At 41.9% G+C, this 25,704-nt stretch overlaps 1 protein-coding gene across 1 annotated transcript in view; it reads left to right on the top strand.

Moving 5' to 3' along the window:
- Positions 1 to 2,811: 2,811 nt before the first annotated feature.
- LOC100558432 (vigilin) overlaps positions 2,812 to 25,704 on the top strand; it is a 51,640-nt gene continuing 28,747 nt past the window's right edge. The window contains exon 1 of the mRNA XM_008120388.2: positions 2,812 to 3,000. The gene's annotated coding sequence lies outside the window, so the exon portion shown is untranslated. The remainder of the gene's footprint in view (positions 3,001 to 25,704) is intronic.

The following is a 25,704-nucleotide window of genomic DNA, read 5'->3' as shown; positions in this document are numbered from 1 at the left end:
TAATGAAGGATATATGTGCCAAGTTTGATCCAGATCCATGAAGCCATGCAGGAGCCTTTGTGATACAAGTGGACAAACCAACCAGCATGCATACCTTGATTCATACATATCATATTCATACAATATATGGATCTGAATAGTCCATTTTGTGTACACCCGCATACAGTGTATACATTAAAACAACATTTTGGGGATGCTAGGAGACTGTGGGCTACAAAATCTTGGGTTGGACGACATGGCCCTTGAAGTTGTTAATGTGGGATTTGTGTATTGGTAGTGTTTAAATGAAATGTGTGTATTGTCTGTATTGCATACTGATTGCATCATCCAGAGTGTACTATATTCTGCAAAGAATTAATTACTAAGAAGCTGTAATGACCTTGATGTGTGGCTGGAACTGGGGAGTGTCCAGACACAAGTGTGTGTGCATTACTGATTGCATCAGATCTGTTCTGTTCTGTCTGCCTAGGTGTTAAGTCCTGTGTCTATTGTCTGCAAGTCTGTTTGTCTTGTACAATAAAACTTTGTATATTCATCTAGTTCTCTGATGTTATATTATGGTGATGCAATACACGGTGTAGCCACTAGGTGTCACTGTGATCCCTAGTAAAAAAATTGAGAAGGAGTATTTAAGGGACCACTTTTTCAGACTGAAGATATCACTGTCTCTGCATGCTACTTTCTTCATCAGAGCCTAGCATTGCCATTAATATAAATCCAGGGGTTTGTAGTTTGATGAGGCACTGGCACTCTTTAACAAAGAAGGATAAAGATCTTGCAAAACTACACCTCCCAGGATACCATAGCATTGATCCATGGCAGTTCAAGTGATATCAAACTGCATTAATTCTACAGTTTAGATGCATCCAAAGAGGAGAAAGTGGAACTACTGTGCAATTGGGAAAAAAAAACTGGCTCTTCCCACTATGAATAATATGGTGCTATTTTCAGTGGGTTATTTACAATAGAAAGAGCCGGTGTGCAATAGTAGTTGTGTCTAAAGCCCCATCTATACTGCCATATAAAATCCAGATTATCTGCTTTGAACTGGATTATATGGCAGTGTGGTTGCATAGGACATACATGAGTTGAAGACACACAACAACAGTTTAAGAGGGGACAAAAGGATGCATTATTTGTAGTTTAATTTTCTTATTGCATTTGCTTACATTTTAAAAAAATCTTTCTGCACCATATGATGTAGAAATACTGAGCAGCACAGTCAAAAGAGTATTGTAATTGATCCATAGGCATAGGCGTTGGATGCATGGGACTTTTGGGTCAGTACATATGTGTTAAATATACCGGTAATATATAAATTGTTGCATTGTGTATGTGTGTGTGTGTGAGAGAGAGAGAGTGTGTGTGTGTGTGTGTGTATATATATATATATATATATGAGTATGTATGTGTGTTTGTAAATTTCAATTATATTTGGTCCCATTAATCCAGGAGATACACTTGCATTATAATAATGCATCACTCAGCCAACCTTTTCCCTATGGATATTTGTATATACTGTACCAACATCATGTGATATCTTGGAGATGGGACCCAATCTAAACATGAAATTCATTGATGATTCGTATATACCTTATACACAAAGCCTGAATGAAAATTTATTTTAAAAATAATTTTGTGCATGAAACACACCATCAGAACGCAAAGATGTCACTCTCTCAGCCGCCCATGTGGTCAATTGATTTTGGAATATTTTGGAATTCCAGATATGGGATGCTCACTCCACCTGTACTGCACAGGAAAGCCCAAGAGCACATTTCAAAGGAAACCACAGCTTACCTTACTATTTCTGGCTCCCAATGCGTGGATTTTCATCAAAAGATGTCAGACAACAGAGAACATTTGGAAACAGAACTTTCCAATGTTGATGAGATGTATCTTATTTCAATCAAAATCATTATGCACCTACAGTTATTGACTGCAACACATTAGCTTTTCAAATCTCTATTTTCATTGGGTTGCTGTGAGTTTTCCAGGCTATTTGGCCATGTTCCAGAAGCATTCTCTCCTGACGTTTCACCCACAGCGATGGCAGGCATCCTCAGAGGTTGTGAGGTCTGTTGGAAACTAGACAAGTGGGGTTTATATATCTGTGGAATAATGTCCAGGGTAGGAAGAAGAACTCTTGACTGCTTGAGGCAAGTGTGAATGTTGCAGTTGGGCTCCTTGATTAGCATTGAATAGCCTTTTAGCTTCAAAGCCTGGCTGCTTCCTGCCTGGGGGAACTCTTTGTTGGGAGGTATTAACTGGTACATGATTGATTCATGTCTGGAACTCCCTTGTCTTCTGAGTGTTGTTCTTTATTTGCTGTCCTGATTTTAGAGTCTTTAAATACTGGTAGCCAGATTTTGTTCATTTTCATGGTTTCGTCCTTTCTGTTGTGGATTTCAATGGCTTCTCTGTGTAGTCTGACATGGTGCTTGTTATGAGTGGTCCCAGCATTGTTGTGTTCTCAAATAATATGCTGTGTTAATAAAACAATTTTTTTAATACTGGTAGCCAGATTTTCATTGTTGCCACCCAAATGGCGACCTCCCTTTTTCAAAAGGTGCCGGAAGTGAAAACCACTCTTTCCCTCTTAGGAGGGAAAATAGCGGCGTACCTCTTTGGCGCATGCGTAGAATGCCTAAGGGGTTGATTTGCCTCTGCGCAGCGCGTTTCAGTGTGGGCGGGGACGTTCTTATCCCCGCCTTCCGACTTTCCAGAATGCTGTGATTGGTCGAGTTGAGAGTAAAGTAGGAGGAGCCCAAAGGGGGCGTGGCCATACAAAAGAGGCGTGCCCCAGCCGCGGCTTGTCAGTCGGCGCCGGGCAGCGGCAGGGGGCGGAGGCTGCAGCAGGCGCAGCGCCCAGAGTGCCGCCGGTGGAGGAGCCGCAGCGGCAGCCGCTTTCCTTCATCTTTGGGGCCCTGGGGCGGCCTCCGCGACAGCCGCCACGCTGCGACCCCCGCAGAGGGAGCCTCCTCCGCCGCAGCAGCGCAGGTGATGGAGGGAGGCCTACGGAAAGACAGGCTGAGGGGTCTCTTCCACGCGAGGAAGGCTTGCATGTCTCTTCAAGGCCCCGCTGGGGAGTGGGGCGCCCTCTTTTGGGGGAGAACCTGCCTCGGGCGGGCTTGGGGGTCATTACCGAAGGGAGCCCGCCTCTCTTGCGTTGGGAAGGGGCTGCTTGTGCCGGGAAGGGAGGTCTCTTGATTATCTTAGTGGGGATGGAGAGAATAAAGGGGGTGTCTGAATGGCCTCGTCTTCAGTAGGGCCTTCAAATGAAGCTGCCCTGGCTGCATGGCACTGGGATGGTGCCATTGGTGTTGATGTGCCTTTCTCCCATGGATGTTTGAAGAGGTGTGGAGATTCAGGCCCTCTTCCACACAGCTGTATAAAATCCACATTGAACTGGATTATATGGTAGTGTGGATTCAGATAACCCAGTTCAAAGCAGATCTTATGGATTATTTGCCTTGATGGGCCGAAACTAACAAAATGAAGTTCAACAGGGATAAATGCAAGATACTTCACTTCAGCAGAAAAAATGGAATGCAAAGATATAGAATGGGGGACGCCTGGCTAGAAAGCAGTATGTGTGAAAAAGATCTTGGAGTCCTTGTGGACAACAAGTTAAACATGAGCCAACAATGTGATGCTGCTGCTTAAAAAGCCAACGGGATTCTGGCCTGCATAAATAGGGGTATAGCATCTAGATCCAGGGAAGTCATGCTACCCCTCTATTCTGCTTTGGTCAGACCACACCTGGAATACTGTGTCCAATTCTGGGCACCGTATTTGAAGGGAGATGTTGACAAGCTGGAAGGTGTCCAGAGGAGGGCAACTAAAATGATCAAAGGTCTGGAGAACAAGCCCTATGAGGAGCGGCTTAAAGAACTGGGCATGTTTAGCCTGCAGAAGAGAAGGCTGAGAGGAGACATGATAGCCATGTAAAAAAAGGGAAGTCCTAGGGAGGAGGGAGCAAGCTTGTTTTCTGCTGCCCTGCAGACTAGGACGCAGAACAATGGCTTCAAACTACAGGAAAGGAGATTCCACCTGAACATCGGGAAGAACTTCCTCACTGTGAGGGCTGTTCGGCAGTGGAATTCTCTCCCCCGGACTGCGGTGGAGGCTCCTTCTTTGGAGGCTTTTAAGCGGAGGCTGGATGGCCATCTATTGGGGGTGCTTTGAATGCGATTTCCTGCTCCTTGGCAGGGAGTTGGACTGGATGGCCCATGAGGTCTCTTCCAACTCTACTATTCTACGAATCTATAATATTCTGGGTTATGTGGCTGTATGTGTTTGTGGAAGGGCCCTCAGAAACATCTCAATAGTGGTAAGGGGTACTTAATGGGAAAGGGTAGTTGATGTGGGGAGAGGCCGGTAAGAAATGAAATTACTTCTAGGCAAAACTATGGTTAGATGGATCCATAATTGGCTGACTTATAATGTTTTTAATTCATTCTTCTGTGTTTTATCTTGTGTTGTTGGGCTTGGCCCTGTGTGAGCCGCCCCGAGTCCCTTTCGGGGAGATGGAGTCAGCATACAAAAATAAAATTATTATTATCATTAAGTGAATAATAATAATAATTAAGCACCCAGAGGATGCTCACAAATGCTTCCTCTTCATCTTGGAAAGAAGTGACAAGTGGAGTGCCATAAGCAGGGTTCTGTCCTGGTTTTGTTCAACATCTTTATTAATGAGTTATATCAGGCATGGGCAAACTTGGGCCCTCCAGGTGTTTTGGATTCCCAATTTCCACCATTCCTGACAGCCTCAGTCCCTTTCCTTTTCCCCCTTAATCGGCTAAAGGGGAAAAGGAAGGGGCCTGAGGCTGTTAGGAATGGTGGGAGTTGAAGTCAGAAACACCTAGACGGGCCACATTTCCCCATGCCTGAGCTACACTGTAGAATTAATGCAGTTTGGGTCAATATCACTGAGCCAAGGCACTTTATTTTATAGGGTTTTTGTAGGCAAGGAAAATTAGGGAAGTAGGCTGTTAGGAATTATGGGAGTTGGAGTCCAAAACACCTGGAGGGCCCAAGTTTGCCCATGTCTGACTTAGATGAAGGGTTAGAAGGTATGATCATCAAGTATGCAGACAATACCAAATTGGGAGGGATAGCTATTACTCCAGAAGACATGAGCAGAATTCAAAACAATCCTAACAGATTAGAGAGATGAATGGCCAAAACTAAGAAAATGAATTTCAACAGGGACAAATGCAAGATACTCCCCTTAGGCAGAAAAAATGAAATGCAAAGATACAGAATTTGGGGGGGGGGGGCACCTGGCTCGACAGCAGGATGTGTGAAAAAGATCTTGGTGTCCTTGTGGGGAGGAAGGTGAACATGAGCCAACAGTGTCATGCAGCAGCTAAAAAAAGTCAATGGGATTTTGACCTGCATAAATAGGAGTCTAGTGTCTAGATCCAGAGTAGTCATGCTATCTCTATTTTGCCTTAGTCAGACTATACCTGGAATCACACTGTGTCTAATTCTGGGTACCACAATTGAAGGGAGATGTTGACAAGCTGGAATGTGTCCAGAGGAGGGCGACTAAAATGACCAAGGGTTTGGAGATGAAGTCCTGTGAGGAGCGGCTTTGTTTAGCCTGCAGAAGAGAAGGCTGAGAGGAGACATGATAGCCATGTATAAATCTGTGAGGGGAAGTCATAGGGAAGAGGGAGCGAGCTTGTTTTTTGCTGCCCTGTAGGCTGGGACACGGAACAACAAGTTCAAACGACAAAAAAGGAGATTCCACCCGAACATTAGGAAGAACTTCCTCACTGAGAACTCTTCAGCAGTGGAACTCTCTGCCCCAGAGTGTGGTGGAGGCTCCTTCTTTGGAGGCTTTTAAGCAGAGGCTGGATGGCCATCTGCTGGCGGTGCTATGAATGCGATTTTCCTGCTTCTTGGCAGAATGGGGTTGGACTGGATGCCTGTGAGGTCTCTTCCAACTCTAGGATTCTATGATTCTGTTTTGGGCTGCCTTTCGACCATGGAGGTGTGAAGCTTCCGAAGGACTTCAATGTAAGGAAAATATGTGCAGAATGTTTACTATATATGCATAAGTGGTTTGGGGTTTTATTTCAATGTCCATTTATTGTTTTGTTTGCTTTTATATAAATTTCAATAAAAATATTAAAAAAATAGTGATATAAGAGGTTTGTTATGAAGGGGCATTGGTGTTTGGGTACCTTTTTTCCATGGAGGACTTAAGAGGTGTGGGGTTTCAGAAGACCCTCCGTCATTGGGAAGAGATAATTGATGCTAGGTTTCTTTCTATCATGGAGGATTGAAGAGACGTGGGACCTTATTATGGTAGAGTGTTCATCATGGGGAGAGGGCCATTCATGTTGCAGTGCCTTTCTGGCATTGAAGATTGAACAAGTGTGGAGCTTCATAGAGACTGCCATGGTGGTAGGAAGTTCATAATAGGAAACTGCTTGTTGGGGTTGGGATACCTTAGTTCCATGGTGGATGGAAGAGGTGTGGATCTTCAGAAAGACTTCTAAGGACCCTTCCACACTGCCATATAACCCAGTGCAAAGCAGATAATGTGGGATTTTATACTGCTGTGTGGAAGGCGCCTAAGTGGCAGTAGCAGTGTTTCAGTGGGATCAGGTAGTTGTTGGGCTTTTCCCTCTAGCATTGAGGATTGGTTTTGAAGCTTCAGAAAGAGGTTCTTCATAGAAAGAGAGAGAGGCATTAAGATTGGGGAACTTTTCTTCCGTACTGAAGAATTGTGGTGCTTCAGAGGAACTTCTGTGGTGGTCGGAAGTTTTTCTTAGGCCCCTGCTAGGGCCCTTCCACACAGCCATATAACCCAGAATATCAAGGTAGACCATCTGCTTTGAGCTGGGTTATCTGTGTCCACACTGCCATATTATCCAGTTCAAAAACAGATAATGTAGATTATCTGCTTTGATAAACTGGATTATATAGCAGTGTAAAAGGAGCCTTGGAGAAGGAGGTACTGGTGTTGGGGATCTCTACCATGGAGGATTGAAGAGGTGTCATGTCTCAAAGGGGGCCCAGTGATGGTAATGAGTTCTTCAGCAGAGAAGAGGTTGAAGGGAAATGATGCAATCTTCTAGCAGAGAATTGTGAGACGTGTTTTTTTCTGATGTGCAGGTGATCCACAAAGAAGGGCAATTTGGGGGGCTGTAATTCTTGTTTTGGGGCACCAGATGTCTTCTGGATCTGGCTAAAGAGGAATTGGACGTCGAGAACATTGGCATTCACCATAGATAATGATATCATATTTGGAGAAATTGTGGATGGATTGAGCAAAAAGATTAAAAGAGAGATTGAAGCTGCACTGAGGGGTAAGTTGGATGTGTGTCTTTGGGGTGCTTAGTTCTGTGCAACCCCCCCCCCCCCCCAATAAAGGATAAAATTGTTGATGTAACAGTTCAATACAACGATTTCCAGTAATTGGGAGACCAATGAGAGTTTGTTTGTTTTTTTGTGTCCGGAATGACTTGAGAAACTGCAATGAGAGTGCGATAGGGTAAGGCAAATATAGACACTGATATCTGAGTGTCTGATGTTTTGAGGGGAGGTTTCAACAGAGGAAAAAATACATATTGGAGTTTCAGATGGATTGTGGAAAGATATGTTTGATAATGCAAGAGATTACAGGAGATTGTGTAGATATGCTTTCAAGTTATGCCTTTCTTATGATGACTCCATGAATTTCATAGCCTATAGCTCCTGATATTTGTTGGTTGTTTCTCATCCAAGTTTCACATCCATGGCTGGCCCCGCTTAGATTCCGACAGAATCTGGTACCGTTAGGTAATTAAGTGGTTGTTATAGTGCTGTTGGGAAGATGATTTGGATACCAGGAAAAATAGTGTTGCCAGATGGCTAATTTTTCTTAATGTAATAGGAAACAGAGAACAGGGATGGGAACATATTAGTTGATTTTCAGTCTTTTGGTTATATGGTGTTTCTTGAAGATGGTCACACATACTTGGCTTGGAAATAAGGAAGGGATCAAACATTTAGGCCCTGTGGGTGTGTTCATGATTTTGGCAGCATAGTTGTAGCATGAGGCATGAATAAGCTTTCTGTGGTTTCTCTCAACCTTCAGCATCTCCTGGCATTTTGGTCAGCAGCCTCCCTGGATCCATCATGAAAACTAGAAAGCTGCAGGAGCTTTGTTTAATAGAGGCTGCATGGAGAAAAGAACGGCGGGCTTGTTGCCAGCCCCAAGTACCATTGCTTGGTTGGTCTGGGTGCCAAGAGGAATCCTAAATTGGGCATCAGGAACCACTGGATCAGGGGTCCCCAAACTAAGGCCCGGGGCCCACATGCGGCCCATCGAAGCCACTTATCCGGCTCCTGCTGCAGCAGCTCCCTCCTCCACTGAGAAAGGTGCATGTGGCATGGGGTAGGAGGGAAAGGCGCACACCTCTCCTGTCTCCTCCCTCACCTGGTGCGTGCCTTCCAAAGCTTTGCTTGTTTATAATGGTATTTTAATTATTATTTAATTAATAATTAATTATTAAGGGGTGCTTTGCTAGTGCTTTTGGTGCACAAAGGTAGAAAGAGGTTGGACTAAATGGCCCAAGGGGTCCCTTCCAACCGTCTTTATTATTTTTATTATGATTATGATTAACATTGAGGCTGTATTTATTCCTGTTTTGTTTTGTTTTTTTTACTTCAAAATAAGATATGTGCAGTGTGCACTGCATAGGAATTTGTTCATAGTTTTTTTTTAAAAAAAAGTATAGTCCGGCCCTCCAACGGTCTGAGGGACCGTGAACTGGCCCCCTGTTTAAAAAGTTTGGGGACCCCTGCACTGGATGATCCTACCTGCCACTGATGCTGCATTAAGCAGCCTCAGACTTCTGGAGAAATGTTGTGTGATAGGTCATGCATATACTTGAGGAAAGCTTCAGCCCACTCTTTTCTGGTGCTTACTGTGGTATATTTGTATTCAGGTCAAGATTGCCATCTGCAAAAGCAAAAAGACCTGAGGCGAGCCAAGCAGGCGATTCCCTTTTTTGACTGCACTTTTAGTTGCTGTTAGAATTTTTTCCTCAATTTCATATGCAGCTGTAAGTTGTCTCATTCTCTGGGGTGAAGTCCAACGTACATGGAAAATAAAACCCAGACCGGCTCTAGAAATGCACCTGAGTGTTAGGGGACCCACAAAATGGCTGGAGCTGTTGAAGTCTGTTAGGACATGGTTGAAAAGCTTATGTGGCACTGAAACATGTCCTGTTATCTTTCCAGTTCATTTCTTACTCATCTGGTGAAAAGTGTACCTAGGAAAGAGTGCTCTGAATTCTCTTTTTTCTATTGTTTATATCTGCCATATTTGAAAGTTCCAGGAGTTATATTTTTTTAAAGCAGAGAAATGCCTACCTCTCAGATGTTGTTGAACTACAAATCCCATCACCTTTCACCAATAGCCTATCTGGAGCTAACACAAATTGCACTGCAACAACATCAAGAGTGCCCACAGATTCTCCAGACCTATTTTAAGAGTTTCGTTCATTGGATTTCTTCTGTCATGATCTAGTACAGTCACCCTTCCACATTTGCTGGGGAAATCCACAAAAATCAAAACTGCCTGGTGGAGGGTGATTGTAGAGCTCTAGCTCTAATATTCTTTCCTGTCAAATTGTTGAATTTATTTTATATGGTAGTTCCTCCACTTTCATGAGGGTTAAGGGTGAATGTTGAAAAGTCATGAATTAAAAATTAAGCTTTTCCCCCTAATCGATCGCCTTTTATGATGTTGACTATAGAAATTCCTAGGGAGAACATATTAAATCTATGGAAGTTAAAATCGTAAATGTGGAGGGACTCAGTAGTGTGTGTCCCTTGTCCAGTTACCTATCATGGCAAACTCCGAGGTATTTTCAGACTGAGATAACATGAATCGGCCTACAGGCCACATGGGGAGAATTTGAAATAAAAGTGGGCAACAGTAGTGGCCCTTTTGCTTGCCTTGGATTTCTAGACTCATCTCCTCTAACCAATATCAGGCATGGTGAGAGTTGGAGACCAATATCTGGAGGACTGTTGTTGGTCTCGGTCTCACCAAAATCTGTACATGATTCGGCAGTCCAAGAGAAGCAGGAGAATCCTTCCAACCTCCTCTTCTCTTGTTTTTCTACTGCTGTGCCCCATGGGACCATCTTGCTGGCTCCAGGCACCCATTAGACTAAGTTTACATGTCTCCTCCAATTTGAGAATATCCCTCAAGTGGCTTCCACCTCTCCTGCTTTGCTCTATTCCAGAGGGAGGAGAACGTAATAGAACTTGGAAATATTACTTATTGGAGGATGTCTCCCAGATTCTGAAGCTGTTATCCCCACAACATGATTTTCTCAAACTGCCAATTCACTGGTCATTTATAGGCAGCCATCAACCTTTTATTTTTGTGCATTCTCTATCCCTCCCCATTTATTTTACATTGTTTTTTTCCCCCTCTTCTATCTGAATTTTATGCTGCTTCTGGTAAACTGGTGTGAACATGGTCCCACACTATTGAAAATGAGGGATATAAATGAAACAAACATTCGGGGGTTACTGTACAGTGTTCCATGTACCATTCGTATCTACTGGAGTTTGGTTCCAGGACCCTCCTTCAATTTCGAACTGCATGCATGATCAAGTCCCATTAAATACAGTGGCACAGTAATATGGTGCCTCTTATATAAAATGGCAAAATTAAGATTTTCCTTTTTTGTTGTTGAGCGCAATAGTTTCAAACCATTGATTGAATCCATGCATACAGAATTGGTAGATATGATGGCTTCAAATAGCTCTGGGAATTTAGAGGAGCAGGATATTGGTTGCTTAAATATACCAGCAAGGTGGGAATGGACCACCCCAGTTGTATGTGTGTTATTTTTGCATTTAACTCTACAACATAAAAAGGAAATGAATTGTTCCCTAATATGTTAACATACTTTCTTTGTAGGGTTTTTTTTTATTCGACAGAAAACAGCAAATGAAAATTCCCACCTACATTGGAAATAGGAGGGGTTGTTCTACTGTTAGGTGTGAACACCAGGCTTAGTACAGTTCTTTCAAGACGTATGTCTTAAGAATGGCTTTAGGTCAGTTGCTGAAAATTGCATTTGGTCAGTGAGAAGATCTGTAATGGCAGACTAGCAGCTCCAAGAAACAACTGGCTTGCCACCACTGCCCTTTCCACTGTTTCGCTGGAGGGAAGCAAAAGGGTGTGATTGTACAGCTGGTCCATTTTGTAGTACTTAAGTTATAACTGTAAGATTTGTGGAGACAAGTGTATAAAAATTTAACTGGGAGATGACAGCAAAATCAGAGAGGCTTGGTGAAGTACTCTACCACAGGAAAATATTTGCAGTGCCCTAAAATATTATTCCAGCATCTTTTTCCATGTTTTTTTCTGTAGAAATGTCAGTGTGTTTAGTAAACGTAAATTCTTCCATCAGATAAGTTTCTTTATGTGTGTACATATATATGTATATGTTATCATTATCATAGGCAATCACTTGGGGCCGACTATGATTGTCTTCCAAGGGTAGAGTCTTGGCAGTCGGTCTGTAAATGACTGAGAAAACCTATTCTGGATCCACATGGTCTGTCACAGTGGGAACATAGATTTCAAGAAGGAATGTGGTACATCTATATGTAAAATATAAGTTACTATCTTCTAGAGGAGCCAGCATGAGGTACGGATTTGAGTGCTGCACGGTGACTCCTGAGACTGGATCAAATCCTCATTAAGCCACACAAACCTATTGGGTCAGCATGGACAAGTTGCTCTCTCAGCCTCAGAAAAAGGCAATGGCAGACCCCTCCAGAACAACTCTTGTCACAAAAATGTTTAGCAGGAATTGACCATAGAGTTCCAAAATAAGCAAATTAGTAAAATTTAGGTCCAGAAACATCTAATTATCTCTAAGACTACTCTTCAAAAATGTCAGTATTTTGAAAAATTTGGCTTGTTGTGGAAACAAGGATTGATGAGAAAACTCCATTGGAGACACCTTTTCACAATGATAACTCTTTCAGGAGTGAATTTCCCTTCTGAAGGATAGATTTCTTTAACTTCCTGTTGTCTCACCTCCGTTCTTAACTATGAGTCATTTGTAAGTCAGATATTTGTTATGCAGGGACTGCCTGTATTACTAATTGATGTTAGTAGTACTGTGTCTCCTTAGTCAGCATGGTGGTACTGATTGGGAGTTTCTGGGAGTTGTTCTCCCAAAGAGTAATTCTGTTACATTGAAGAAAATAAGCTTTTGTGATAAGCTTCTGAAGAACTATAGTGTTACTCCAGTGTTCCACAAGACAATTTCTACAGCTCCCACCAAATGCGCCTATTGTTCTCTTAGATACATTTTGTAAGAAACTGGATTTTGCTTATTGCTGGTCTAGATGGGAGCTAGTCCTCCTTGCCTTCTGGCTGCGCTCCAGGCATGCCGTAAACTCCTGCCAAGGTTGGCAGTGCTTTAGTATCATAAAGTGGCCATCTGTGCGACCAGACTTTTTGGAAGTTGTATCTAAAATCTAATATAACTTGGAATTTGTCAGACACACAGAAATATATGATACTATGAATGGTTGCTTTGGTCCAATTGGTTTATGATTTCTTCTTTCCTGTCATTTGGCTCCTTTTGGCTTTCACCTGCCTTGATGTAGGGCTTTTGTGGATTTGATTATTATATTTTCTCTAGGAATTTCTAGGTCCTCCAGTGCGACTGTAGTTAACTATCATCAGAGGTTGACCATGGAATCACGCTGGCGAATCTAAAGATTCCTAGAGAGAACTCTTCTAGGCATTTTAAAGTCCTTTACCGTGTTTCTGTAGTCAGCATCCTATCAAAATTGACCATAGAATCACAATGAATAATGTAGAGATATGCAGAATTCAAGTTTGGGCTGTTTTATGTTTTAGAGAGGAAAGTAAGGCCTATGGCCACATGTTTACCATCAGGGACATATCGTTTGGGGGGTTCTCCATGTCTTCAGGGTGTCCATTGTAATTGCCTACAATAAAGCATTACACTCTGTTCCTTGTCCTTTCGGCTGCTTGTCTTTATTTCGATTCAGATAGAGAAATAGGACCCCCCCCCCCCCCCAATTTGCTTTTGAAAATAAGAGCTGCTTTTAGCACCAGCACCTGCGTGGTCCTCTGAGACCTCTTAGTGGAGTCCAATTAAACACACTTGAAGTTGCAAGACTCTTGAGAAGCCTGAGGAAACTACCACAAGGAGTGATTCTGGAAAACAACATTGGAGTTTTGTTCCTTAGTTCTTAAAATTGCCTCAGCTATTGCTTCTTGATAGTTTCTGAAGCAGACATTGGCTGTGGTTGAACCCATAAGGTCAAGCATAGCCATCACTTAGTCTCAGTTTGCTTCCATTACAGTTCCTTACAGGATCAAACCAAAGGTCTGCTGTATCCAGAATTCTTTTGACTTGTGTGCCTTCATGTTATTTTTGACTTATGGTGATCCTAAGACAACCATATGATGGTTTTTCTGGGGGCTAAAGAATGTGTCTTGCCTAGGGTCCCTCAGTGGATTTCCATGGTCAAGTGAGTAATTGAAACACGGCCTCCGGAGTCATACTCCAATACTTAAATCACTACTCCCTAATTCTGTTGACTACTTTTCTACAACATTCCAAAACAGTGCTTCATAGGTAAAGGCCACCTCTTGTCATTCATTCTCCACAATTGCAGTTCATAGAAATACTTCTGAATCTGGAGATTTTACATATCAGCAACTTCCTCTAAAAGTTGACCATCAAGTTGTGCTGAAGGACGTAAAGATTCCTAGAGAGAATACTTCTCTAGGTATTTTAAGTTCTCCAATTCTTTTGGAAGAGATTGAGAATAGAACCATACTGAAGGACTTTAGAGATTTCTAGATATTACTACTACTACTACTACTACTATGTTTATTTATATCCTGCTTTTTCTCTCCATACGGAGACTCAAAAGTGGTTCACAACTAAAGCATTGCAATACAATTTAAAATATACAAGTATTAAAACAGCATTGAACATACTGAAAACACATAAAATCACAGCAGTCCCTGGCAATCTTAAAAACCTTCAACATCCTGCCTGAATAAAAAGGTTTAAACTGGCCACCTGAAGGGCAGTGGGGAGAGGGCCATTCTGGCTTCCCTGGGCAGGGAGTTCCAGAGTTGAGGGGCAGCCACCGAAAAGGCCCTCTCTTTCCCACCAATTGAGCTTGAGAAGGAGGTGAGGCTGAGAGAAGGACCTCTCCTGAAGATGTCCTGAACTGGGCAGGTTCGTACAAGAGGACACAGTCAGCCAAATAGCCTGGACCTGAACTGTCTGGGGCAGTGGTTCTCAATCTGTGGGTCCCCAGGTGTTTTTGGCCTACAACTCCCAGAAATCCCAGCCAATTTACCAGCTGTTAGATTTTATGAGAGTTGATGGCCAAAACATCTGGGGACCCACAGGTTGAGAACCACTGGTCTAGGGCTTTAAAGCTAGGTGCTAGATAGGTGTTCTCTCAGGTTAAACAAAAATGTTTTGTTTTTGTTTTTTATTTATGGGTTTTCCACTTTCACAGGGCTCCTGTGTTCCAAATCCCAGTGAATGTGGAAGGCCCACTGTATTCTGATTGTGGTCACATAACTTACTTGAATTAATTAGGGGATTGCTCTGCTGTCTTACTTTCAGCTCCTTTCCCTAGTAATGTCTATCATGGCTGCAAAAGGACTATTAGCCCAACCTTCTCAAAGGAAATGTGCTGCTCATTAATTTTCCTTTAGCCTTCCTTCTTTGTCAGAAAATTTCAATGTTTTCCACATCTTGGCTTTTGCAAAAGTGAATACAGTATAATGGCAGCAGAAAGGAGAGAGTGAACATATGAGGCTGCCTTTACATTAGCACTGTTTCCCTTTCTGTTTTTGTTTGAGCCTTAACAAGACCCTGCAGACCAATTTGGGATCTCTGGTCAGATCCAGTTGTAGGCAAAGGCGTGTTTCCAAAGAGTTCTGTGTTGCAAGTAGGCTGTGCGTTGTCATCTATAAAAGTTGAGCATCCTTTATCTGGAATTCCAAAATATTCCCAAATTTAATAATATCCAGATTCTTATGCTTTGAATTATTTTGGCTGAGATAATAACACCTTTTTCTTTCTGGTGGTGCAGTGTGTGTAAACTTTGTTTCATAAAATTATTACAAATTACAAAATAATGTGTAAAAGGTATATGAAACATAAAATGAATTTTGTGTTTAGACGTGGCTCCCATCTCCACACTATCTCATGGCTTACATGCAAATAGAGATATTCTGAAGCCTGAAAAAAAATTGAAATTCAAAACACTTCTGGTCCAATTCATTTCAAATCAGGGATACTCAATCTGTACCTGTTTTCTGTGTCTTTCTTCTTTTAGTGGTGGCTGAGGTGATGTGGCATGTGTGTTGTTGCCTAGCAACTCTGAGGAAGGTCTGCATCCCTGGTTCAGGTATCTTGCAATAGACCATTTGGCAAAAGGGGGGGGGGGGGATAATTTGCCATTCCATCAACCTGTAGCAGGACAATGATCCCGTGGCTTGTTTTTCTCATGCATTGTTTCTCACTCAACTCCACTTGCCCAGTTGACTTGGCTGATAATGGTACAACTGTTTTGTGAATCAGCACTACAGTTCTTCATAGCATCACTGTCCTCTGAGTGATTTCATTGCAATATTCTATTCAATGTGTGTATTTTCGTCATGGATAGGCTCAGGTTTGCTGCCCAACAACACATTTTGAAACCCTCCCTTGTTTGATCTCATGAGACTCCTTAGGGACAGTATTTTCTAGAGATTTTGGACTTTGGGTCAACCAAACCCTCACAATTTGTCATCATAACGGGTCGAGGGAACTGCAGGCCAAAACCATTGGTGGGTGTCATTTTCAGGAAGTGCTGTGGTTTGGTTCTTGGAAATATGGACTAGATCCCACATATCACTCCCTATATTCTCCTTGCTCAGCAGCTTTTGAAGATAGTCACTATTTTTACTTTGAGCTTCATAAGGTCTCAAACTGCATAGCTCCACATTTTCTGGCATGTACAATTGGCACTCCTAATTTACAGATTTGATTGATATGTTCTCTCTAGGTTGTCTAGTACAATTCTATAGTTAGCTTCTGCATCTCTGGGAATGATCTAGACCAGAGGTTCTCAAAGTGTGCTCCGCAGAGCCCTTGGCGCTCTGCAAAGCATACTGAAGGGCTCTGCGGTTCCCTCCTCCGCATCCACCTCCAAGCTTTTCCTCCTCTTTCTTTCTTCTCCCCAGCCCCCCTTCTGCCAGAAGCCTTTTTTCCTCACCTCCTTCCTCCTCAAAAGCCCTTTCCCCGCCTCCCTTGCTGCCCAGAGAATTTTCCCCTTGCTTTCCTTGCTTCCAAAACCCGATTTTCCTCCCACCACTCAGCAGGTACTTTGATAGTCCTTTTCCTGCATGGCAGAAGGGGGTTGGACTGAATGCCCTATTAGGTTGCTCCTATTATTATTATTATTATTATTATTATTATTATTATTATTATTATTATTATTATTATGACAAAGGCTGGATGGCCATCTGTTGGAGGTGCTTTGATTGTGCTTTTCCTGCATGGTAGGAGGGGGTTGGACTGGGTGGCTCCCGGGGTTTCTGCTATTACAGTAGAGTCTCGCTTGTCCAAGCTAAACGGGCTGGCAGAAGCTTGGATAAGCGAATATCTTGGATAATAAGGAGGGATTAAGGAAAAGCCTATTAAACATCAAATTAGGTTATGATTTTACAAATTAAGCACCAAAACTTCATGTTATACAACAAATTTAAAAGAAAAAGTAGTTCAATACGCAGTAATGTTATGTTGTAATTACTGTATTTACGAATTTAGCACCAAAATATCACGATATATGGAAAACATTGACTACAAAAATGGCTTGGATTATCCAGAGGCTTGGATAAGCGAGGCTTGGATTAGTGAGACTCTACTGTATTATTATTACTACTACTATTACTACTACAACTATTGTTATTATTATTATTACAAAGGCTGGGTGGCCATCTGTTGGGGGTGTTTTGCCCTTGCCTGATATATATATGTTATATATAATAATAATATATAAACATTTATTGGGACCCACGGGAAACTTGTGATTCAAAAAGGGCTCTGCGGCTGAAAAAGTTTGAAAACCCCTGATCTAGAGATTACTAAAGTTGTTCTCCCCAGTAAAATAGCTTTTTTAATTTGCAGGTTTTTTTCCCTGTGTGCTGGTCTGGGCACAAAAATGAAGAGTCCATTGTACAGGAAACTGTATGGTAGACAAAGGTTTCCTGCAGGGATGTCTAAACAATAGTTAATGACCGTCATACTCCTTCTTTGCATAGCTTGTGTTTTGTGTGATTCTCTGTCTTGCTTCTTTGTGTGCAGTTGAATAGCTTGAGGATTCCTGATGCTTCTGAACAAGTTCAACCATCCATCGTGTTCCCTTTCCATATGAGAAAGTAGAAGAACAATTTGTGCGAGATTGTGTCTTTCTGTCCCATAGGTATACATGGAAACCCAAAGGGTTATGTTGGTTTGAATAAATTGCTAGGCAGAGTCCCAGGAGCCATTCTGTCCATTATCATTCATGTCTTGAAATACTGGACTGCATCGAGCAATTATATAAAACAAATGAGGTAAAATCTAAAGGTGAGATCTGACTATGGATGTTGAAAGCAATGTTACCTGTTTTGGCAAAGTGAGATGTGCATAGGATAAGGCTATGGACTGCTTTCAACCTTGGCACTACAGTTCAACTCCCTTATCTTTGGACTTGATATCCATGGTTTCATTTACCCATGCTCCAAAAAATATTCCAGCTTTTTCTGTGTGCCTCTTTAGGTCCTCCAGTGCTATTTTATGGTATGCTTCCAGCCCAAGTATAATCAAAATATAAGGTTTGCTAATATTTGTAGTTTCAGATGCTCATGGTGGTGGCATCTTGAAACATATTTCTGGTACAGGGGTCATAGTGTACTTTAGTTTCAGTATGCATTAATTTGCTTGATATGTATTCATTATATATATGTGTGTATGTGTGTGTGCTCTTGATCATTTGTTTGTCTCCTTCCCTCAGTTGTTCCAGCCGTGCCCTCTGGGGCTCCCTATCTTCAAAAAACAGATAAACACAACACAAAGTGGCAAAGATATGACTGGTTTTTGAAAGCAGAACAGGATATCTCACCCAGTTGTATATTTAGAGTCACACGTTGAGCACTTATCCTAACTTCCAACATGTCCTTTTCAGTTTGATTCCACCTAAGAAGAACTTCTAACTGTAAGAGATGTTTGGGAGTAGAATGAGTTAACTGTCTTTTAGAGATTTTAAAGCAGAACTTGGATGGACATCCCACAGGAATGCTATAGTTGAGACCTTGTGGCCTCTTCCAGGTTTAGGGAGCCACGATTTTCTAGAGTTGGTAGCAAGTGGAAGTGGGAGGATCCACGATTTTCTATTGTTGGCAGCAAGCAACAATATGTAGTGCAACATAGCTGGAAAGCAACAGGTTGATAAGCTCTCCCCGAATTTATACATTTCATGACAGTAAGGTCCCCTCTGGAAACTTCCTGGTCACAAGATTCAAACATTGAGGTTTATAGCTGCACAGAACTAGATCTATAATTTGCAGTCAATGACTCAGAGTCTTGGGATGGCAAACTATGGATTCGGCTTTGCTCAGGTATGAACCTTATGTTTGGGACATGTCATGGATATCTCCAGTTTGACTTCCCTTGCCATGTTGTGACAAACCTAGAAACTGACTTTCTAGGCTTGCAATACTCAGCAAAGAAAAATAATCTATGCTATGCTTTATGCTAACTACAGGTAGGGTCTGCCCAGAATTTGAAGGCTTCATAACACAATGCTTGTCCATCATTTCTCTCTCCCTCCAAAAGCCAAAACTGTGGTTAATGTCTCTCAAAGTACAAAGCAGTCCCTGTATTTTGAACTCTTGCTTATCTTGAGGATGGAGATCCCTGTGGTGATTGTGTTCTTACTTTAGGGCAAATGACATGGGATCTCATTAACTCACATTGGAAGTTTCTATGTTTTTTTTTAAACTTTCTGATTCACAAAGGTATTCAGGAAAGTTTCTCAGCCGTTGAGCATTGGCTAAAGGGTTTTATACCAAACAGCCTATGGATGCATGCTGAACCCTATGCTTACTTAACTACAGCTTTGATATATCAGTAAAAAACATTTACACCAAGCCAGGGGCATTTTATGTTTCTAAAATAACAAATTCACTTTCCATATATAAAAGGTGCTGATATTTCAGTTTTTTTATTGGGGGGGGGGGGGGGGGGAGAGGGATGGTGAGAGAGGGAATCTGTTTTTTTTCCTGTGGAAAAAAAAATGAAAAAAATGTCTCCCTCTTCCATGGCTTCCAACTTTCCAGAAATGTTATATCCCCTCTCCACACTTTGGCACCAAAAGTATCCTGTGCAAAGACACGTACCGTACTTAAAATGTGAGAGAATGTTTTGTACCATCCATTCCTATTGAAGCAAGCCTTGGGAATGGCTATTGTTTGGATATGGGAGTCCCTTCGGCATAATTTATGCTCCAAGATAGAAGGAAGATGGAGATACAAATGTAATTGTGAAATGAATAGCTTGCATGTAGAGTCAGTGCTTAAGTACAGTAATCTTAAAACTGTTCTGATAGGGACTAAATGGGGTGTAGGCTTTGAAATTGTACTGCATAGGAAGATTTCAGCCAATTTCAGATGTCTATAGGTCTCGCCCCGAGACTATGCTCGGATGGGGCTTGACCAGGTGTGTTTCTTTCCTGAGTTTGTCTGTGTTTTAGGGAACCCATGAAGAATGACAGTAGTACCAGGCAAAATGTGATTTAACTCAGCAGAGCTGCCCTTGATGCCCACTCTGTGATGTAGCAAACAATTTTCCTAACCAGGGCAGGAGATCTGTTTGCTGCTCATTAAGTCCTCCAGTTTGTTTCAATTGCAAAAGGTAATGTTTTCTGAGAATACTGTTTTCTGTTTCAGGTGTCATTGTTAGTAGGTTTCAGTAGGCCAAGAAAACTATTTCCGGGTGTTTTTGTGTTCAACCATCATCCTAGATTTAAATGACTGAGTACCTTGCTTCAGAATTACTCTAAAAATTGTGTTTGTGTTAAACATCTTCTCAAAAGCAACAAAAATTTCCAGAGATTGAGCACCTTCCAGGATCTGAATATCAGTTGGTTTTCTTTGCAAATGCAAAGGCAAAATTTAATCCTCAGCCTTCAAGTAGAATGCCTAAAATGTGGTAGTGGTGTGACACAAATTAGAAGACTAGTCCCTCAGAATAGGAAGGGACCACAATGACCATCAGTCCAAACCTGGCTATGCAGAAGTATACAGCTAGAGCATTCCTGAAAAATGCTAATGCATCCACTATTTAAACATCTCTCAAGTTGATTTCTAGAGAATAACAGTCTGTGGGATGTTTCATTGGAAAAGCAGCAACAGTTACATTTCTCAATGAATTGCACATCATCTGTGTCCCTAAAAGTTGAAGGGATAAAATCAGATTAGACTATAGAGTATGCATCCTTCCAGATATTTGACTGCAGTTCCTATTAACCCCCAATCAGCATCAACAGTGGAATGCTATTTACCCTCAGTTCCTGAAAAAAAACATATGTTTCCCATTTTTGGTTTACATGAAGTATTAATCTGACAAATGCCCGAGGAGAAATATCAGTAGAAACCAGTCTGATTATAACAATGGCCCATACAGTTTTCAGCTGTCTGGCCACATGGCTATTTACATGGCAAAATGAAAACAAACCCACATGCTCACTTCTATATGCCGCAGTGAACACAGCCATGGCTGGCAAGACTTTCCAGAGCTAAAAAGGAAATATTGCTTCCTTAGCCAAGATCCTTTCTGTTCCGCGGCTGGTAATGTCAACTTGGCCCCCAAATTTCTTTTTGGCCTCCTGGTGTTTACACAACTTTTGTCTGTGGTGCCAGCCAGATACATGATGGCTGGAGAGATTGAGAGAGTGCCAAATGAATTAAGTTGTGCTACTTTGGATGCCAAGTGACCACATAATCAAACTGGAGTCGGAGTGGTCCAGCTTATTTCAAGGGGCTTCTATGGTTCTTCTCCATAGTTGGTCATATGGAGAGTGTGTTGAAGCACTTTACGACCTGTGAGAGCAGGTGGGATATGCACCTTTGGCAGAGGGTGCTTTAGGGTAGTTGAGGCAGGATGGCAGGAGCTGATGTGGGACTTGGACCAGAGGTGGGTGGCAGATGGCTTAATATTCATCCTGTGAATATATGGTGCAAACCAGCCCTTTCCATGAGCAGTGATGTGAAATATCAAGAGGACATGAAGTAACAGAAAATTGTGGGTTTTTGCAGTGCAACAAGAATAGACCTGTTGTGGAAACCTGAGTTAGATGCAACACTTAGTCAAACTGGATCAAATTTTTATTCCGCTGTCTTGGCATTATAAGATGCATGATTTGCAACTTGGCATGAAAACCGCACTCTTAACGCTTACAGAGAATCCTATGAATAGTGAGTGTTTGTATGTTTGATAGCCAGCATGGCATCGTGGTTTGAGCCTTAGGCTATGATTCTGGAGACCAGGGTTCAATTCTCCACTTGGCTATGGGAGCCCATTAGGTGACCTTGGGTGAGTCGCACACTCTCAGCCCCAGAACATCCCATTGTAGGTTCATTCAGGTTTGCCATATGACTTAAACACAACAACAACAACATGATATACCATGGCTACATAATCCTCTTCCTCCTATCTTACTTCAGGATGCTAGCTAGATTTTACTCCAAACATCCCATTCAAGCATTAATTTATTTAATAATAGTTAGTTAGATATTTTCCCTACCCTTCATCCAGGGAGTTCTAAGCAATGTTCATCAGTCTCCTCCGCTCCTCTTTATGCTGACAGCAACATAGAACAGGCTGAGAGAGAGTCACATGCCAATTGGAGGCTTGATCCTGGATCTCCCAACATACAGCACAGCAGTCATGCTACTGTGCTTTCCCATAAGCTTTGCTACAAGAGGTGTCCTTTTGGAAAGTGGCATTGTTATCCCATGCGCCATTTCAGGAATTATAAAGCTTCCATTTCAAGCTGGTGACCTTGCTATAAGTTGAGTATTGGAGGCATTTGCAACCCTGGCTTGAATGAGATGGTGCTTTGAGCACTTTTGGAGAATGAAGTTATTCAATTTTTGTAGATTCTCTGACTCTCCATCATACCTTGAGGACTACAACCCTATGCCAGTTACTTGCTCATTGTTCTCCCTTATCTCTTGGAAGGCCAGGCTCTCAAAGTTTGTCAGTTCTTCCTCCTGCAAGTAGGAAATAGTTGCTGTTCCGTCTTCAGTTGTGTTTTTAGTGCTCGTCTCTCTCTTCTTTATTTATTGATGGCCAGAGGCTCCTGTACTGTCGGATTGCATCAAGGAGATGAGGTTGCAACTCGGTCAGTGCAGCAGTAGTTGAGGGAAACGCTGCACAGTAGGACAACAACTGAAATTCAGTGTTTTCTCCCACGAAATGACAGTGCAGAGGTTAGGACTGTATCGCTTGGGCAGGAAGGCAAACCCGAAGGCAGCAAAGTTTCCCCTCCACCTCGAACTAGTGACTAGTATGTCCCAGAAAGGGAGATCATTTATCTTTCTCAAATTAAATTCTAAGCATACTTCTGTGCTGCAGAATTAATGCAATTCGATGCAACTGTAATGGCTATGGCTCAGTGCTATGGAATCATGAAAGTTGTAGCTCGGTGAGACACTAGTACTCTTTGACAGAGAAAGCTGGACACTGTAAAACTACATCTTCTAGAAATCATCTCCAACTTTGACTCTAGCAACCATATTTGGGCAAATGGACATTAGCTTTTTATTTCCTGGCTGGTTACTCACCTGGGAGTAGCACTGCTTCGCAACTACTTCCTTTCAGCTTCTAAAGCAAGGCATGTCTGACCCTATTTACTGCTGGAATGAACAATTGCTTTAGGGCACCTTCACTGAGCTTGTGAAAGTTACTTTTTTGGAAGGCCATTCTCAGAATTCCCCCGCCCTCCAAGCTGGCATGGCCACTGGGAATTGAAATCCATCGCCAGACCATTCATTCATCCATCCTTGTATCATCTACTTTAATGCCTCCTAACATGATGCATTCTGGATTTGTTAGACTCCAAATCCCCTGGAGTCCAGCCAACTTCTTATCCCATTAAACTTGGAGTAAACACTGCCCTCTTATAAACTAGACCCATGCCTTATGTGAAGCATGGGTCCTGCAACATCTTGCGTTTCCAAAAAAAAGAGAGAGAGCTGTCAGTCCATGAATCTATATTTATTTCTTTTCACTTCTCATATCTGTAGGTTGAACTTTCCTTATATGGTATTGCAGAATACCCCCAAATCTATAATTGTCCATGTGAGTGACTGAGAAAGTGACACCTTTGCTTTCTGATGGTTCAGTGTTCACAAAGTCTCATGCCCCAAATGAATAAAAATATGGTGTGGAATTACCTTCAGATTCATGTATGAAACATAAATGAATATCGTGTTTAGACTTGGGTCACATCTCCCATTTTATATATATATATATATATATACACAAATACAAGTCTTTAAAAAAGTCAGACATCCAAAACAGTTCTCATCTCAGGCATTTTAGATAAGGGATATTCAACCTGTACTTTTTTAAATCTCCGGTTCCCCAAAAAAGTTAATTAAAGGTTATATACTGTTTTTAAGTACTGTATGCTCCAGGATTAGACTGATAGATACTGGGAGGATGCTGGAGGGTTGTTTCTCTTTTTTTTCCCCAGCAGCAACCTTTGCCTGTTGGATGCGGCTCTGACGCAAAGGTGACCGTCCGTGGCAAGTTGAGTGCTCTTCCTTTCCTTCCTGGTTCCGTTAAGAGGATTTCTCTCAAATCCTCGCCATAGGCTGGCTCTGTGCGGCTTAGTCCTTATCTTGCGTGTGCTTTGTGGGGGTTGGGAGCAGTGGGCCACACGACCTCCCCTTCAGCGGGTGGCCTGCCTGTTGGTGAATGGGATCCGTCTTTCAGCAAGGAGGGCGGAACACAGCTCATGTGGGTGGTGTCTTTACAGTAGTGGTACATCCAAGAGAGTGCTGGAGGTGTGCATTACTCTTTGCCTGCAAGAGCCTCATAATCCCAGTTACACATGGGCTGAGCATGCCTTATCCAGAATTCCAAAATACTCAGAAATTGTCCAGATGAGTTGCTGAGATAGGAACATCTTTGCTCTCTGATGGTTAGCCAAAGAATATTCAGAGGTGGCTTTGCCTGTTCCTCCTCCTCCTTCTGAAATATGCCCATTAGACTGGCTCTCCATTCCAGGAAAAACAAAAATCCCCAAATCTGAATTTTAAAACATTGGCCTCAATTTTATTAATGTTTACACATCCCTTATCTGAAATTCCAGAAACCGAAATATTCCAACATTGGCCACTTGAATGGCAGAGACAGTGAAACTTTTGCTTTCTGGTGGCTCAATGTGCACAAACTTAGGTTTCCTGCACAAAATTATTAAAAATATTGTCTGACGTCACTTTTGGACTGTGTGGATAAAGTGGATATGAAACATAAATGAATTTCGCATTTAGATTTGGGTCCACTCTCCATGATTTGTTATTATGTACGGATGCATATACATGTATTCCAAAATTTGAAATTAAAAAAACCCAAAATACTTCTGGTCCCAAACATTTTGGGTAAAGGATACTCAATCTTTATTGTTTGCGTTCAGTTTAACAGATTCCTGAAAAACTTTTTAAGAGTTCTGGTTGCTCTGAGAAGAAAGCTCCCTGCAGTTCAGATTTTCTTTAAGGAGTGTGGCAGCCAAAGCTGTAGTGGTTCCACTGAATGTCAAAAATGGTTAAGGCCATTACGGTGTCTCTCTTTCCAGAACTACTTCACCAACTGTGGAGAGTTTTTATTTCTAGCTAAAAAATACAGCAGAATGTTTAGAAACAGCTTGGTAGCTTTGTTCGTTTATGATCATGATGAGTACTAGAAGCTTAGATATTTCCCCCTTAGCTTACTTTTGGCATCTATTAAATGGCTGCAAGTGGATAGAACTACACAGAACCTAAATACAATCTTTTGTAGGCATTGCTGAATTTAATTCCATTTCTAGGGAGAAGTAATCAGCACCCTCTTGCAGCCTTGCAAAGAAGTCTTGATTATTTACATTTGAATAGATGTTTGCGGCTTTTTAAAAAAATACAAAACAAAACAAAAACCCCAGATCTTTCATCCATAAAGCCAGAAAGAAATTCTGGTTGCTTGGAGAAAATATCTCAGCGCATATGACTGCACAAATAACTATTTATTTTTGAATCTGCAAAGTTTTGTGCCAGCGTCATGTGAAGTCATGTTCAGACAAAAGTTACCCGAATAACATATTAAGAGTTGGGAAGCAGGCTCAACTTGCTTTCTTTGTTAAAGCAAAAAAGTTTCATATCTCTTTGTCTTGTCTTACAGATTGGTACAAACATTTTCTATTTCTGAGAGGCAGTGACAAGTTTTGGCCAAGACTTCAATTTTAGTGCAGAACAGGGTGGGGAAAATATAACCTTTCAGTGCAATTTTGAGACTTTGTTGCTTGATTTTTTTTAGAGGGTGGTGCTGTCCCCAAATAACATATTTTGAGGGGTTCCCTTAATAA

This window comes from Anolis carolinensis, chromosome 6 (assembly GCF_035594765.1).
Source record: "Anolis carolinensis isolate JA03-04 chromosome 6, rAnoCar3.1.pri, whole genome shotgun sequence".
NCBI lineage: Eukaryota > Metazoa > Chordata > Lepidosauria > Squamata > Dactyloidae > Anolis > Anolis carolinensis.
The sequence above is the reverse complement of the archived record's forward strand: the minus strand, read 5'-3'. Positions and strand labels throughout refer to the sequence as shown.